This window comes from Rhinoderma darwinii, unplaced genomic scaffold (genome assembly GCF_050947455.1).
Source record: "Rhinoderma darwinii isolate aRhiDar2 unplaced genomic scaffold, aRhiDar2.hap1 Scaffold_4099, whole genome shotgun sequence".
Classification (NCBI taxonomy): Eukaryota; Metazoa; Chordata; class Amphibia; order Anura; family Rhinodermatidae; genus Rhinoderma; species Rhinoderma darwinii.
This window is the reverse complement of record NW_027463672.1, coordinates 1,016-15,787: the sequence shown is the minus strand read 5'-3', so window position 1 is coordinate 15,787 and position 14,772 is coordinate 1,016. Positions and strand designations below refer to the sequence as shown.

The following is a 14,772-nucleotide window of genomic DNA, read 5'->3' as shown; positions in this document are numbered from 1 at the left end:
TGTGTCGTCTGTGTTTCTGTGTTTCCGGCATTTCACATTGGAACACCTCATTCACCTTCCTTGTCTTCTCTCCGCCCTCCCTTTTAGGTAAGTTAAAGAGCTGCACCTGAGCCAGCCACTGATTGATTGATTGATTGATTGATTGATTGATTGATGCAGCACAACAGTCAAATAGTGGAGTGGAGTAGGGAACAGCAAACAGCCAATAAAGCAGCCCGCCCGCTCGCCTGCCCGCCACAATGGACCTACCTGTGTACACTAGATGGATGTGATGGAATGTACTGTCGTCCCTACATTTCAAGAAGAAGTAAGAATTGCAGTTGCAACAAAGACTTGCTTGCCTACAAAGAGAGCAGCAATTTGGATTTGTTACTATGTTACCTAGAAGAATAACAAACTGTGCAAGGATGGAGGTTGTAGGAGCAAGGAGAAGTTGTCTGTAAAGTTGGTGGATGCCTATTTTCCATTTTGCAGTCCCTTGTCTCCCTCTTGTGGCCTCCTGGAGGCAACTAGCTGTGCAAAAAAAAGACAGCCTGGCGGCCGGCTGTTGCAGTGTTGCCCTCTCAGGCAACACTGAGTGACTGACTGAGCCTCACCGTCTTATATAAAGTTCAGACGGAACTTTGCACGTGTCATAGTGGAGCCCTCAGGATTCCAGAGCCAGCTTTCTGACATCATAATGGGGCCTCAGAGATAAAAGCCTGGGCCCAGGCAGTGTTGGTCAGTGCTGCTCAGCAGGCAGCACTGGACTGGACTGGATTACAGCTGATACAAGGTGTGAAGGAACAAGGGGTGGCTGTGGGCATGCACTTGCTGCCGCTGCCAGTGTTTATCTGCATGGCAGCAGGGCATTTGGGCGTTGCCAGGAAGGCGTTTTTATGTAGATTCCTCCTCTTTCAGCACTGCATTGTGGTGCAAGCAAAAGAAGCAAATCCTGTCTGGCTTCCTCTCCGGCCTTTATTCACCTCCCGTGTAGCTGTGAGTGTGTGAGCCTGCAGGGCCCCATGGAATTGCCTAGAAGTAGGCTGAATCGCTGCAAGGGCTGAACAGCAGTATCGGGCAGGCTCGGGCAACGCGCGGCCCGTTCGGGTTATCGCTTCTCGGCCTTTTGGCTAAGATCAAGTGTAGTATCTGTTCTTATCAGTTTAATATCTGATACGTCCCCTATCTGGGGACCATATATTAAATGGATTTTTAGAACAGGGAGATGGAAATAGAGCTTGCTCTGTCCACTCCACGCATTGACCTGGTATTGCAGTATTTCCAGGACCGGTGCACCCTTTCCTTATGTGTTGACTAAAAGCAGATTCCAAAAGTGTTTTTTGTCTTTGCTATTGTTTCTGTCTTTCTGAAGGGATCTCCCCTTTTAATCCCATTATTTCAACACCTGTTGGACAATGCATGAGTGATAATGAGCTCATTGATTAAATGCAATTAATGAATAGATTGCCACCTCTTGTTGTGTGTCGTCTGTGTTTCTGTGTTTCCGGCATTTCACATTGGAACACCTCATTCACCTTCCTTGTCTTCTCTCCGCCCTCCCTTTTAGGTAAGTTAAAGAGCTGCACCTGAGCCAGCCACTGATTGATTGATTGATTGATTGATTGATTGATTGATTGATTGATTGATTGATGCAGCACAACAGTCAAATAGTGGAGTGGAGTAGGGAACAGCAAACAGCCAATAAAGCAGCCCGCCCGCTCGCCTGCCCGCCACAATGGACCTACCTGTGTACACTAGATGGATGTGATGGAATGTACTGTCGTCCCTACATTTCAAGAAGAAGTAAGAATTGCAGTTGCAACAAAGCCTTGCTTGCCTACAAAGAGAGCAGCAATTTGGATTTGTTACTATGTTACCTAGAAGAATAACAAACTGTGCAAGGATGGAGGTTGTAGGAGCAAGGAGAAGTTGTCTGTAAAGTTGGTGGATGCCTATTTTCCATTTTGCAGTCCCTTGTCTCCCTCTTGTGGCCTCCTGGAGGCAACTAGCTGTGCAAAAAAAAGACAGCCTGGCGGCCGGCTGTTGCAGTGTTGCCCTCTCAGGCAACACTGAGTGACTGACTGAGCCTCACCGTCTTATATAAAGTTCAGACGGAACTTTGCACGTGTCATAGTGGAGCCCTCAGGATTCCAGAGCCAGCTTTCTGACATCATAATGGGGCCTCAGAGATAAAAGCCTGGGCCCAGGCAGTGTTGGTCAGTGCTGCTCAGCAGGCAGCACTGGACTGGACTGGATTACAGCTGATACAAGGTGTGAAGGAACAAGGGGTGGCTGTGGGCATGCACTTGCTGCCGCTGCCAGTGTTTATCTGCATGGCAGCAGGGCATTTGGGCGTTGCCAGGAAGGCGTTTTTATGTAGATTCCTCCTCTTTCAGCACTGCATTGTGGTGCAAGCAAAAGAAGCAAATCCTGTCTGGCTTCCTCTCCGGCCTTTATTCACCTCCCGTGTAGCTGTGAGTGTGTGAGCCTGCAGGGCCCCATGGAATTGCCTAGAAGTAGGCTGAATCGCTGCAAGGGCTGAACAGCAGTATCGGGCAGGCTCGGGCAACGCGCGGCCCGTTCGGGTTATCGCTTCTCGGCCTTTTGGCTAAGATCAAGTGTAGTATCTGTTCTTATCAGTTTAATATCTGATACGTCCCCTATCTGGGGACCATATATTAAATGGATTTTTAGAACAGGGAGATGGAAATAGAGCTTGCTCTGTCCACTCCACGCATTGACCTGGTATTGCAGTATTTCCAGGACCGGTGCACCCTTTCCTTATGTGTTGACTAAAAGCAGATTCCAAAAGTGTTTTTTGTCTTTGCTATTGTTTCTGTCTTTCTGAAGGGATCTCCCCTTTTAATCCCATTATTTCAACACCTGTTGGACAATGCATGAGTGATAATGAGCTCATTGATTAAATGCAATTAATGAATAGATTGCCACCTCTTGTTGTGTGTCGTCTGTGTTTCTGTGTTTCCGGCATTTCACATTGGAACACCTCATTCACCTTCCTTGTCTTCTCTCCGCCCTCCCTTTTAGGTAAGTTAAAGAGCTGCACCTGAGCCAGCCACTGATTGATTGATTGATTGATTGATTGATTGATTGATTGATTGATTGATTGATTGATGCAGCACAACAGTCAAATAGTGGAGTGGAGTAGGGAACAGCAAACAGCCAATAAAGCAGCCCGCCCGCTCGCCTGCCCGCCACAATGGACCTACCTGTGTACACTAGATGGATGTGATGGAATGTACTGTCGTCCCTACATTTCAAGAAGAAGTAAGAATTGCAGTTGCAACAAAGCCTTGCTTGCCTACAAAGAGAGCAGCAATTTGGATTTGTTACTATGTTACCTAGAAGAATAACAAACTGTGCAAGGATGGAGGTTGTAGGAGCAAGGAGAAGTTGTCTGTAAAGTTGGTGGATGCCTATTTTCCATTTTGCAGTCCCTTGTCTCCCTCTTGTGGCCTCCTGGAGGCAACTAGCTGTGCAAAAAAAAAGACAGCCTGGCGGCCGGCTGTTGCAGTGTTGCCCTCTCAGGCAACACTGAGTGACTGACTGAGCCTCACCGTCTTATATAAAGTTCAGACGGAACTTTGCACGTGTCATAGTGGAGCCCTCAGGATTCCAGAGCCAGCTTTCTGACATCATAATGGGGCCTCAGAGATAAAAGCCTGGGCCCAGGCAGTGTTGGTCAGTGCTGCTCAGCAGGCAGCACTGGACTGGACTGGATTACAGCTGATACAAGGTGTGAAGGAACAAGGGGTGGCTGTGGGCATGCACTTGCTGCCGCTGCCAGTGTTTATCTGCATGGCAGCAGGGCATTTGGGCGTTGCCAGGAAGGCGTTTTTATGTAGATTCCTCCTCTTTCAGCACTGCATTGTGGTGCAAGCAAAAGAAGCAAATCCTGTCTGGCTTCCTCTCCGGCCTTTATTCACCTCCCGTGTAGCTGTGAGTGTGTGAGCCTGCAGGGCCCCATGGAATTGCCTAGAAGTAGGCTGAATCGCTGCAAGGGCTGAACAGCAGTATCGGGCAGGCTCGGGCAACGCGCGGCCCGTTCGGGTTATCGCTTCTCGGCCTTTTGGCTAAGATCAAGTGTAGTATCTGTTCTTATCAGTTTAATATCTGATACGTCCCCTATCTGGGGACCATATATTAAATGGATTTTTAGAACAGGGAGATGGAAATAGAGCTTGCTCTGTCCACTCCACGCATTGACCTGGTATTGCAGTATTTCCAGGACCGGTGCACCCTTTCCTTATGTGTTGACTAAAAGCAGATTCCAAAAGTGTTTTTTGTCTTTGCTATTGTTTCTGTCTTTCTGAAGGGATCTCCCCTTTTAATCCCATTATTTCAACACCTGTTGGACAATGCATGAGTGATAATGAGCTCATTGATTAAATGCAATTAATGAATAGATTGCCACCTCTTGTTGTGTGTCGTCTGTGTTTCTGTGTTTCCGGCATTTCACATTGGAACACCTCATTCACCTTCCTTGTCTTCTCTCCGCCCTCCCTTTTAGGTAAGTTAAAGAGCTGCACCTGAGCCAGCCACTGATTGATTGATTGATTGATTGATTGATTGATTGATTGATGCAGCACAACAGTCAAATAGTGGAGTGGAGTAGGGGAACAGCAAACAGCCAATAAAGCAGCCCGCCCGCTCGCCTGCCCGCCACAATGGACCTACCTGTGTACACTAGATGGATGTGATGGAATGTACTGTCGTCCCTACATTTCAAGAAGAAGTAAGAATTGCAGTTGCAACAAAGCCTTGCTTGCCTACAAAGAGAGCAGCAATTTGGATTTGTTACTATGTTACCTAGAAGAATAACAAACTGTGCAAGGATGGAGGTTGTAGGAGCAAGGAGAAGTTGTCTGTAAAGTTGGTGGATGCCTATTTTCCATTTTGCAGTCCCTTGTCTCCCTCTTGTGGCCTCCTGGAGGCAACTAGCTGTGCAAAAAAAAGACAGCCTGGCGGCCGGCTGTTGCAGTGTTGCCCTCTCAGGCAACACTGAGTGACTGACTGAGCCTCACCGTCTTATATAAAGTTCAGACGGAACTTTGCACGTGTCATAGTGGAGCCCTCAGGATTCCAGAGCCAGCTTTCTGACATCATAATGGGGCCTCAGAGATAAAAGCCTGGGCCCAGGCAGTGTTGGTCAGTGCTGCTCAGCAGGCAGCACTGGACTGGACTGGATTACAGCTGATACAAGGTGTGAAGGAACAAGGGGTGGCTGTGGGCATGCACTTGCTGCCGCTGCCAGTGTTTATCTGCATGGCAGCAGGGCATTTGGGCGTTGCCAGGAAGGCGTTTTTATGTAGATTCCTCCTCTTTCAGCACTGCATTGTGGTGCAAGCAAAAGAAGCAAATCCTGTCTGGCTTCCTCTCCGGCCTTTATTCACCTCCCGTGTAGCTGTGAGTGTGTGAGCCTGCAGGGCCCCATGGAATTGCCTAGAAGTAGGCTGAATCGCTGCAAGGGCTGAACAGCAGTATCGGGCAGGCTCGGGCAACGCGCGGCCCGTTCGGGTTATCGCTTCTCGGCCTTTTGGCTAAGATCAAGTGTAGTATCTGTTCTTATCAGTTTAATATCTGATACGTCCCCTATCTGGGGACCATATATTAAATGGATTTTTAGAACAGGGAGATGGAAATAGAGCTTGCTCTGTCCACTCCACGCATTGACCTGGTATTGCAGTATTTCCAGGACCGGTGCACCCTTTCCTTATGTGTTGACTAAAAGCAGATTCCAAAAGTGTTTTTTGTCTTTGCTATTGTTTCTGTCTTTCTGAAGGGATCTCCCCTTTTAATCCCATTATTTCAACACCTGTTGGACAATGCATGAGTGATAATGAGCTCATTGATTAAATGCAATTAATGAATAGATTGCCATCTCTTGTTGTGTGTCGTCTGTGTTTCTGTGTTTCCGGCATTTCACATTGGAACACCTCATTCACCTTCCTTGTCTTCTCTCCGCCCTCCCTTTTAGGTAAGTTAAAGAGCTGCACCTGAGCCAGCCACTGATTGATTGATTGATTGATTGATTGATTGATGCAGCACAACAGTCAAATAGTGGAGTGGAGTAGGGGAACAGCAAACAGCCAATAAAGCAGCCCGCCCGCTTGCCTGCCCGCCACAATGGACCTACCTGTGTACACTAGATGGATGTGATGGAATGTACTGTCGTCCCTACATTTCAAGAAGAAGTAAGAATTGCAGTTGCAACAAAGCCTTGCTTGCCTACAAAGAGAGCAGCAATTTGGATTTGTTACTATGTTACCTAGAAGAATAACAAACTGTGCAAGGATGGAGGTTGTAGGAGCAAGGAGAAGTTGTCTGTAAAGTTGGTGGATGCCTATTTTCCATTTTGCAGTCCCTTGTCTCCCTCTTGTGGCCTCCTGGAGGCAACTAGCTGTGCAAAAAAAAGACAGCCTGGCGGCCGGCTGTTGCAGTGTTGCCCTCTCAGGCAACACTGAGTGACTGACTGAGCCTCACCGTCTTATATAAAGTTCAGACGGAACTTTGCACGTGTCATAGTGGAGCCCTCAGGATTCCAGAGCCAGCTTTCTGACATCATAATGGGGCCTCAGAGATAAAAGCCTGGGCCCAGGCAGTGTTGGTCAGTGCTGCTCAGCAGGCAGCACTGGACTGGACTGGATTACAGCTGATACAAGGTGTGAAGGAACAAGGGGTGGCTGTGGGCATGCACTTGCTGCCGCTGCCAGTGTTTATCTGCATGGCAGCAGGGCATTTGGGCGTTGCCAGGAAGGCGTTTTTATGTAGATTCCTCCTCTTTCAGCACTGCATTGTGGTGCAAGCAAAAGAAGCAAATCCTGTCTGGCTTCCTCTCCGGCCTTTATTCACCTCCCGTGTAGCTGTGAGTGTGTGAGCCTGCAGGGCCCCATGGAATTGCCTAGAAGTAGGCTGAATCGCTGCAAGGGCTGAACAGCAGTATCGGGCAGGCTCGGGCAACGCGCGGCCCGTTCGGGTTATCGCTTCTCGGCCTTTTGGCTAAGATCAAGTGTAGTATCTGTTCTTATCAGTTTAATATCTGATACGTCCCCTATCTGGGGACCATATATTAAATGGATTTTTAGAACAGGGAGATGGAAATAGAGCTTGCTCTGTCCACTCCACGCATTGACCTGGTATTGCAGTATTTCCAGGACCGGTGCACCCTTTCCTTATGTGTTGACTAAAAGCAGATTCCAAAAGTGTTTTTTGTCTTTGCTATTGTTTCTGTCTTTCTGAAGGGATCTCCCCTTTTAATCCCATTATTTCAACACCTGTTGGACAATGCATGAGTGATAATGAGCTCATTGATTAAATGCAATTAATGAATAGATTGCCATCTCTTGTTGTGTGTCGTCTGTGTTTCTGTGTTTCCGGCATTTCACATTGGAACACCTCATTCACCTTCCTTGTCTTCTCTCCGCCCTCCCTTTTAGGTAAGTTAAAGAGCTGCACCTGAGCCAGCCACTGATTGATTGATTGATTGATTGATTGATTGATTGATTGATTGATTGATTGATTGATGCAGCACAACAGTCAAATAGTGGAGTGGAGTAGGGGAACAGCAAACAGCCAATAAAGCAGCCCGCCCGCTCGCCTGCCCGCCACAATGGACCTACCTGTGTACACTAGATGGATGTGATGGAATGTACTGTCGTCCCTACATTTCAAGAAGAAGTAAGAATTGCAGTTGCAACAAAGCCTTGCTTGCCTACAAAGAGAGCAGCAATTTGGATTTGTTACTATGTTACCTAGAAGAATAACAAACTGTGCAAGGATGGAGGTTGTAGGAGCAAGGAGAAGTTGTCTGTAAAGTTGGTGGATGCCTATTTTCCATTTTGCAGTCCCTTGTCTCCCTCTTGTGGCCTCCTGGAGGCAACTAGCTGTGCAAAAAAAAGACAGCCTGGCGGCCGGCTGTTGCAGTGTTGCCCTCTCAGGCAACACTGAGTGACTGACTGAGCCTCACCGTCTTATATAAAGTTCAGACGGAACTTTGCACGTGTCATAGTGGAGCCCTCAGGATTCCAGAGCCAGCTTTCTGACATCATAATGGGGCCTCAGAGATAAAAGCCTGGGCCCAGGCAGTGTTGGTCAGTGCTGCTCAGCAGGCAGCACTGGACTGGACTGGATTACAGCTGATACAAGGTGTGAAGGAACAAGGGGTGGCTGTGGGCATGCACTTGCTGCCGCTGCCAGTGTTTATCTGCATGGCAGCAGGGCATTTGGGCGTTGCCAGGAAGGCGTTTTTATGTAGATTCCTCCTCTTTCAGCACTGCATTGTGGTGCAAGCAAAAGAAGCAAATCCTGTCTGGCTTCCTCTCCGGCCTTTATTCACCTCCCGTGTAGCTGTGAGTGTGTGAGCCTGCAGGGCCCCATGGAATTGCCTAGAAGTAGGCTGAATCGCTGCAAGGGCTGAACAGCAGTATCGGGCAGGCTCGGGCAACGCGCGGCCCGTTCGGGTTATCGCTTCTCGGCCTTTTGGCTAAGATCAAGTGTAGTATCTGTTCTTATCAGTTTAATATCTGATACGTCCCCTATCTGGGGACCATATATTAAATGGATTTTTAGAACAGGGAGATGGAAATAGAGCTTGCTCTGTCCACTCCACGCATTGACCTGGTATTGCAGTATTTCCAGGACCGGTGCACCCTTTCCTTATGTGTTGACTAAAAGCAGATTCCAAAAGTGTTTTTTGTCTTTGCTATTGTTTCTGTCTTTCTGAAGGGATCTCCCCTTTTAATCCCATTATTTCAACACCTGTTGGACAATGCATGAGTGATAATGAGCTCATTGATTAAATGCAATTAATGAATAGATTGCCACCTCTTGTTGTGTGTCGTCTGTGTTTCTGTGTTTCCGGCATTTCACATTGGAACACCTCATTCACCTTCCTTGTCTTCTCTCCGCCCTCCCTTTTAGGTAAGTTAAAGAGCTGCACCTGAGCCAGCCACTGATTGATTGATTGATTGATTGATTGATTGATTGATTGATTGATTGATTGATTGATTGATTGATTGATGCAGCACAACAGTCAAATAGTGGAGTGGAGTAGGGGAACAGCAAACAGCCAATAAAGCAGCCCGCCCGCTCGCCTGCCCGCCACAATGGACCTACCTGTGTACACTAGATGGATGTGATGGAATGTACTGTCGTCCCTACATTTCAAGAAGAAGTAAGAATTGCAGTTGCAACAAAGCCTTGCTTGCCTACAAAGAGAGCAGCAATTTGGATTTGTTACTATGTTACCTAGAAGAATAACAAACTGTGCAAGGATGGAGGTTGTAGGAGCAAGGAGAAGTTGTCTGTAAAGTTGGTGGATGCCTATTTTCCATTTTGCAGTCCCTTGTCTCCCTCTTGTGGCCTCCTGGAGGCAACTAGCTGTGCAAAAAAAAGACAGCCTGGCGGCCGGCTGTTGCAGTGTTGCCCTCTCAGGCAACACTGAGTGACTGACTGAGCCTCACCGTCTTATATAAAGTTCAGACGGAACTTTGCACGTGTCATAGTGGAGCCCTCAGGATTCCAGAGCCAGCTTTCTGACATCATAATGGGGCCTCAGAGATAAAAGCCTGGGCCCAGGCAGTGTTGGTCAGTGCTGCTCAGCAGGCAGCACTGGACTGGACTGGATTACAGCTGATACAAGGTGTGAAGGAACAAGGGGTGGCTGTGGGCATGCACTTGCTGCCGCTGCCAGTGTTTATCTGCATGGCAGCAGGGCATTTGGGCGTTGCCAGGAAGGCGTTTTTATGTAGATTCCTCCTCTTTCAGCACTGCATTGTGGTGCAAGCAAAAGAAGCAAATCCTGTCTGGCTTCCTCTCCGGCCTTTATTCACCTCCCGTGTAGCTGTGAGTGTGTGAGCCTGCAGGGCCCCATGGAATTGCCTAGAAGTAGGCTGAATCGCTGCAAGGGCTGAACAGCAGTATCGGGCAGGCTCGGGCAACGCGCGGCCCGTTCGGGTTATCGCTTCTCGGCCTTTTGGCTAAGATCAAGTGTAGTATCTGTTCTTATCAGTTTAATATCTGATACGTCCCCTATCTGGGGACCATATATTAAATGGATTTTTAGAACAGGGAGATGGAAATAGAGCTTGCTCTGTCCACTCCACGCATTGACCTGGTATTGCAGTATTTCCAGGACCGGTGCACCCTTTCCTTATGTGTTGACTAAAAGCAGATTCCAAAAGTGTTTTTTGTCTTTGCTATTGTTTCTGTCTTTCTGAAGGGATCTCCCCTTTTAATCCCATTATTTCAACACCTGTTGGACAATGCATGAGTGATAATGAGCTCATTGATTAAATGCAATTAATGAATAGATTGCCACCTCTTGTTGTGTGTCGTCTGTGTTTCTGTGTTTCCGGCATTTCACATTGGAACACCTCATTCACCTTCCTTGTCTTCTCTCCGCCCTCCCTTTTAGGTAAGTTAAAGAGCTGCACCTGAGCCAGCCACTGATTGATTGATTGATTGATTGATTGATTGATTGATTGATTGATTGATTGATGCAGCACAACAGTCAAATAGTGGAGTGGAGTAGGGGAACAGCAAACAGCCAATAAAGCAGCCCGCCCGCTCGCCTGCCCGCCACAATGGACCTACCTGTGTACACTAGATGGATGTGATGGAATGTACTGTCGTCCCTACATTTCAAGAAGAAGTAAGAATTGCAGTTGCAACAAAGCCTTGCTTGCCTACAAAGAGAGCAGCAATTTGGATTTGTTACTATGTTACCTAGAAGAATAACAAACTGTGCAAGGATGGAGGTTGTAGGAGCAAGGAGAAGTTGTCTGTAAAGTTGGTGGATGCCTATTTTCCATTTTGCAGTCCCTTGTCTCCCTCTTGTGGCCTCCTGGAGGCAACTAGCTGTGCAAAAAAAAGACAGCCTGGCGGCCGGCTGTTGCAGTGTTGCCCTCTCAGGCAACACTGAGTGACTGACTGAGCCTCACCGTCTTATATAAAGTTCAGACGGAACTTTGCACGTGTCATAGTGGAGCCCTCAGGATTCCAGAGCCAGCTTTCTGACATCATAATGGGGCCTCAGAGATAAAAGCCTGGGCCCAGGCAGTGTTGGTCAGTGCTGCTCAGCAGGCAGCACTGGACTGGACTGGATTACAGCTGATACAAGGTGTGAAGGAACAAGGGGTGGCTGTGGGCATGCACTTGCTGCCGCTGCCAGTGTTTATCTGCATGGCAGCAGGGCATTTGGGCGTTGCCAGGAAGGCGTTTTTATGTAGATTCCTCCTCTTTCAGCACTGCATTGTGGTGCAAGCAAAAGAAGCAAATCCTGTCTGGCTTCCTCTCCGGCCTTTATTCACCTCCCGTGTAGCTGTGAGTGTGTGAGCCTGCAGGGCCCCATGGAATTGCCTAGAAGTAGGCTGAATCGCTGCAAGGGCTGAACAGCAGTATCGGGCAGGCTCGGGCAACGCGCGGCCCGTTCGGGTTATCGCTTCTCGGCCTTTTGGCTAAGATCAAGTGTAGTATCTGTTCTTATCAGTTTAATATCTGATACGTCCCCTATCTGGGGACCATATATTAAATGGATTTTTAGAACAGGGAGATGGAAATAGAGCTTGCTCTGTCCACTCCACGCATTGACCTGGTATTGCAGTATTTCCAGGACCGGTGCACCCTTTCCTTATGTGTTGACTAAAAGCAGATTCCAAAAGTGTTTTTTGTCTTTGCTATTGTTTCTGTCTTTCTGAAGGGATCTCCCCTTTTAATCCCATTATTTCAACACCTGTTGTACAATGCATGAGTGATAATGAGCTCATTGATTAAATGCAATTAATGAATAGATTGCCACCTCTTGTTGTGTGTCGTCTGTGTTTCTGTGTTTCCGGCATTTCACATTGGAACACCTCATTCACCTTCCTTGTCTTCTCTCCGCCCTCCCTTTTAGGTAAGTTAAAGAGCTGCACCTGAGCCAGCCACTGATTGATTGATTGATTGATTGATTGATTGATTGATTGATTGATTGATTGATGCAGCACAACAGTCAAATAGTGGAGTGGAGTAGGGGAACAGCAAACAGCCAATAAAGCAGCCCGCCCGCTCGCCTGCCCGCCACAATGGACCTACCTGTGTACACTAGATGGATGTGATGGAATGTACTGTCGTCCCTACATTTCAAGAAGAAGTAAGAATTGCAGTTGCAACAAAGCCTTGCTTGCCTACAAAGAGAGCAGCAATTTGGATTTGTTACTATGTTACCTAGAAGAATAACAAACTGTGCAAGGATGGAGGTTGTAGGAGCAAGGAGAAGTTGTCTGTAAAGTTGGTGGATGCCTATTTTCCATTTTGCAGTCCCTTGTCTCCCTCTTGTGGCCTCCTGGAGGCAACTAGCTGTGCAAAAAAAAGACAGCCTGGCGGCCGGCTGTTGCAGTGTTGCCCTCTCAGGCAACACTGAGTGACTGACTGAGCCTCACCGTCTTATATAAAGTTCAGACGGAACTTTGCACGTGTCATAGTGGAGCCCTCAGGATTCCAGAGCCAGCTTTCTGACATCATAATGGGGCCTCAGAGATAAAAGCCTGGGCCCAGGCAGTGTTGGTCAGTGCTGCTCAGCAGGCAGCACTGGACTGGACTGGATTACAGCTGATACAAGGTGTGAATGAACAAGGGGTGGCTGTGGGCATGCACTTGCTGCCGCTGCCAGTGTTTATCTGCATGGCAGCAGGGCATTTGGGCGTTGCCAGGAAGGCGTTTTTATGTAGATTCCTCCTCTTTCAGCACTGCATTGTGGTGCAAGCAAAAGAAGCAAATCCTGTCTGGCTTCCTCTCCAGCCTTTATTCACCTCCCGTGTAGCTGTGAGTGTGTGAGCCTGCAGGGCCCCATGGAATTGCCTAGAAGTAGGCTGAATCGCTGCAAGGGCTGAACAGCAGTATCGGGCAGGCTCGGGCAACGCGCGGCCCGTTCGGGTTATCGCTTCTCGGCCTTTTGGCTAAGATCAAGTGTAGTATCTGTTCTTATCAGTTTAATATCTGATACGTCCCCTATCTGGGGACCATATATTAAATGGATTTTTAGAACAGGGAGATGGAAATAGAGCTTGCTCTGTCCACTCCACGCATTGACCTGGTATTGCAGTATTTCCAGGACCGGTGCACCCTTTCCTTATGTGTTGACTAAAAGCAGATTCCAAAAGTGTTTTTTGTCTTTGCTATTGTTTCTGTCTTTCTGAAGGGATCTCCCCTTTTAATCCCATTATTTCAACACCTGTTGGACAATGCATGAGTGATAATGAGCTCATTGATTAAATGCAATTAATGAATAGATTGCCACCTCTTGTTGTGTGTCGTCTGTGTTTCTGTGTTTCCGGCATTTCACATTGGAACACCTCATTCACCTTCCTTGTCTTCTCTCCGCCCTCCCTTTTAGGTAAGTTAAAGAGCTGCACCTGAGCCAGCCACTGATTGATTGATTGATTGATTGATTGATTGATGCAGCACAACAGTCAAATAGTGGAGTGGAGTAGGGGAACAGCAAACAGCCAATAAAGCAGCCCGCCCGCTCGCCTGCCCGCCACAATGGACCTACCTGTGTACACTAGATGGATGTGATGGAATGTACTGTCGTCCCTACATTTCAAGAAGAAGTAAGAATTGCAGTTGCAACAAAGCCTTGCTTGCCTACAAAGAGAGCAGCAATTTGGATTTGTTACTATGTTACCTAGAAGAATAACAAACTGTGCAAGGATGGAGGTTGTAGGAGCAAGGAGAAGTTGTCTGTAAAGTTGGTGGATGCCTATTTTCCATTTTGCAGTCCCTTGTCTCCCTCTTGTGGCCTCCTGGAGGCAACTAGCTGTGCAAAAAAAAGACAGCCTGGCGGCCGGCTGTTGCAGTGTTGCCCTCTCAGGCAACACTGAGTGACTGACTGAGCCTCACCGTCTTATATAAAGTTCAGACGGAACTTTGCACGTGTCATAGTGGAGCCCTCAGGATTCCAGAGCCAGCTTTCTGACATCATAATGGGGCCTCAGAGATAAAAGCCTGGGCCCAGGCAGTGTTGGTCAGTGCTGCTCAGCAGGCAGCACTGGACTGGACTGGATTACAGCTGATACAAGGTGTGAAGGAACAAGGGGTGGCTGTGGGCATGCACTTGCTGCCGCTGCCAGTGTTTATCTGCATGGCAGCAGGGCATTTGGGCGTTGCCAGGAAGGCGTTTTTATGTAGATTCCTCCTCTTTCAGCACTGCATTGTGGTGCAAGCAAAAGAAGCAAATCCTGTCTGGCTTCCTCTCCGGCCTTTATTCACCTCCCGTGTAGCTGTGAGTGTGTGAGCCTGCAGGGCCCCATGGAATTGCCTAGAAGTAGGCTGAATCGCTGCAAGGGCTGAACAGCAGTATCGGGCAGGCTCGGGCAACGCGCGGCCCGTTCGGGTTATCGCTTCTCGGCCTTTTGGCTAAGATCAAGTGTAGTATCTGTTCTTATCAGTTTAATATCTGATACGTCCCCTATCTGGGGACCATATATTAAATGGATTTTTAGAACAGGGAGATGGAAATAGAGCTTGCTCTGTCCACTCCACGCATTGACCTGGTATTGCAGTATTTCCAGGACCGGTGCACCCTTTCCTTATGTGTTGACTAAAAGCAGATTCCAAAAGTGTTTTTTGTCTTTGCTATTGTTTCTGTCTTTCTGAAGGGATCTCCCCTTTTAATCCCATTATTTCAACACCTGTTGGACAATGCATGAGTGATAATGAGCTCATTGATTAAATGCAATTAATGAATAGATTGCCACCTCTTGTTGTGTGTCGTCTGTGTTTCTGTGTTTCCGG

At 47.8% G+C, this 14,772-nt stretch overlaps 10 non-coding genes across 10 annotated transcripts; all 10 read left to right on the top strand.

Moving 5' to 3' along the window:
* The first annotated feature begins 1,092 nt into the window (after positions 1–1,092).
* LOC142709454 (U2 spliceosomal RNA) lies at positions 1,093–1,283 on the top strand. Its single transcript, XR_012869015.1, has one exon. It is a non-coding gene; the product is annotated as a U2 spliceosomal RNA (small nuclear RNA).
* Positions 1,284–2,570: 1,287 nt separating this feature from the next.
* On the top strand, positions 2,571–2,761 carry LOC142709453 (U2 spliceosomal RNA). Its single transcript, XR_012869014.1, has one exon. It is a non-coding gene; the product is annotated as a U2 spliceosomal RNA (small nuclear RNA).
* Positions 2,762–4,053: 1,292 nt separating this feature from the next.
* Positions 4,054–4,244, top strand: LOC142709452 (U2 spliceosomal RNA). Its single transcript, XR_012869013.1, has one exon. It is a non-coding gene; the product is annotated as a U2 spliceosomal RNA (small nuclear RNA).
* A 1,276-nt stretch (positions 4,245–5,520) lies between these two features.
* Positions 5,521–5,711, top strand: LOC142709451 (U2 spliceosomal RNA). Its single transcript, XR_012869012.1, has one exon. It is a non-coding gene; the product is annotated as a U2 spliceosomal RNA (small nuclear RNA).
* A 1,268-nt stretch (positions 5,712–6,979) lies between these two features.
* On the top strand, positions 6,980–7,170 carry LOC142709450 (U2 spliceosomal RNA). The gene has a single exon (XR_012869011.1). It is a non-coding gene; the product is annotated as a U2 spliceosomal RNA (small nuclear RNA).
* A 1,292-nt stretch (positions 7,171–8,462) lies between these two features.
* LOC142709449 (U2 spliceosomal RNA) lies at positions 8,463–8,653 on the top strand. The gene has a single exon (XR_012869010.1). It is a non-coding gene; the product is annotated as a U2 spliceosomal RNA (small nuclear RNA).
* A 1,304-nt stretch (positions 8,654–9,957) lies between these two features.
* On the top strand, positions 9,958–10,148 carry LOC142709448 (U2 spliceosomal RNA). The gene has a single exon (XR_012869009.1). It is a non-coding gene; the product is annotated as a U2 spliceosomal RNA (small nuclear RNA).
* Positions 10,149–11,436: 1,288 nt separating this feature from the next.
* On the top strand, positions 11,437–11,627 carry LOC142709490 (U2 spliceosomal RNA). Its single transcript, XR_012869047.1, has one exon. It is a non-coding gene; the product is annotated as a U2 spliceosomal RNA (small nuclear RNA).
* Positions 11,628–12,915: 1,288 nt separating this feature from the next.
* Positions 12,916–13,106, top strand: LOC142709483 (U2 spliceosomal RNA). The gene has a single exon (XR_012869041.1). It is a non-coding gene; the product is annotated as a U2 spliceosomal RNA (small nuclear RNA).
* Positions 13,107–14,374: 1,268 nt separating this feature from the next.
* On the top strand, positions 14,375–14,565 carry LOC142709471 (U2 spliceosomal RNA). Its single transcript, XR_012869030.1, has one exon. It is a non-coding gene; the product is annotated as a U2 spliceosomal RNA (small nuclear RNA).
* The last annotated feature ends 207 nt before the right edge of the window (positions 14,566–14,772 follow it).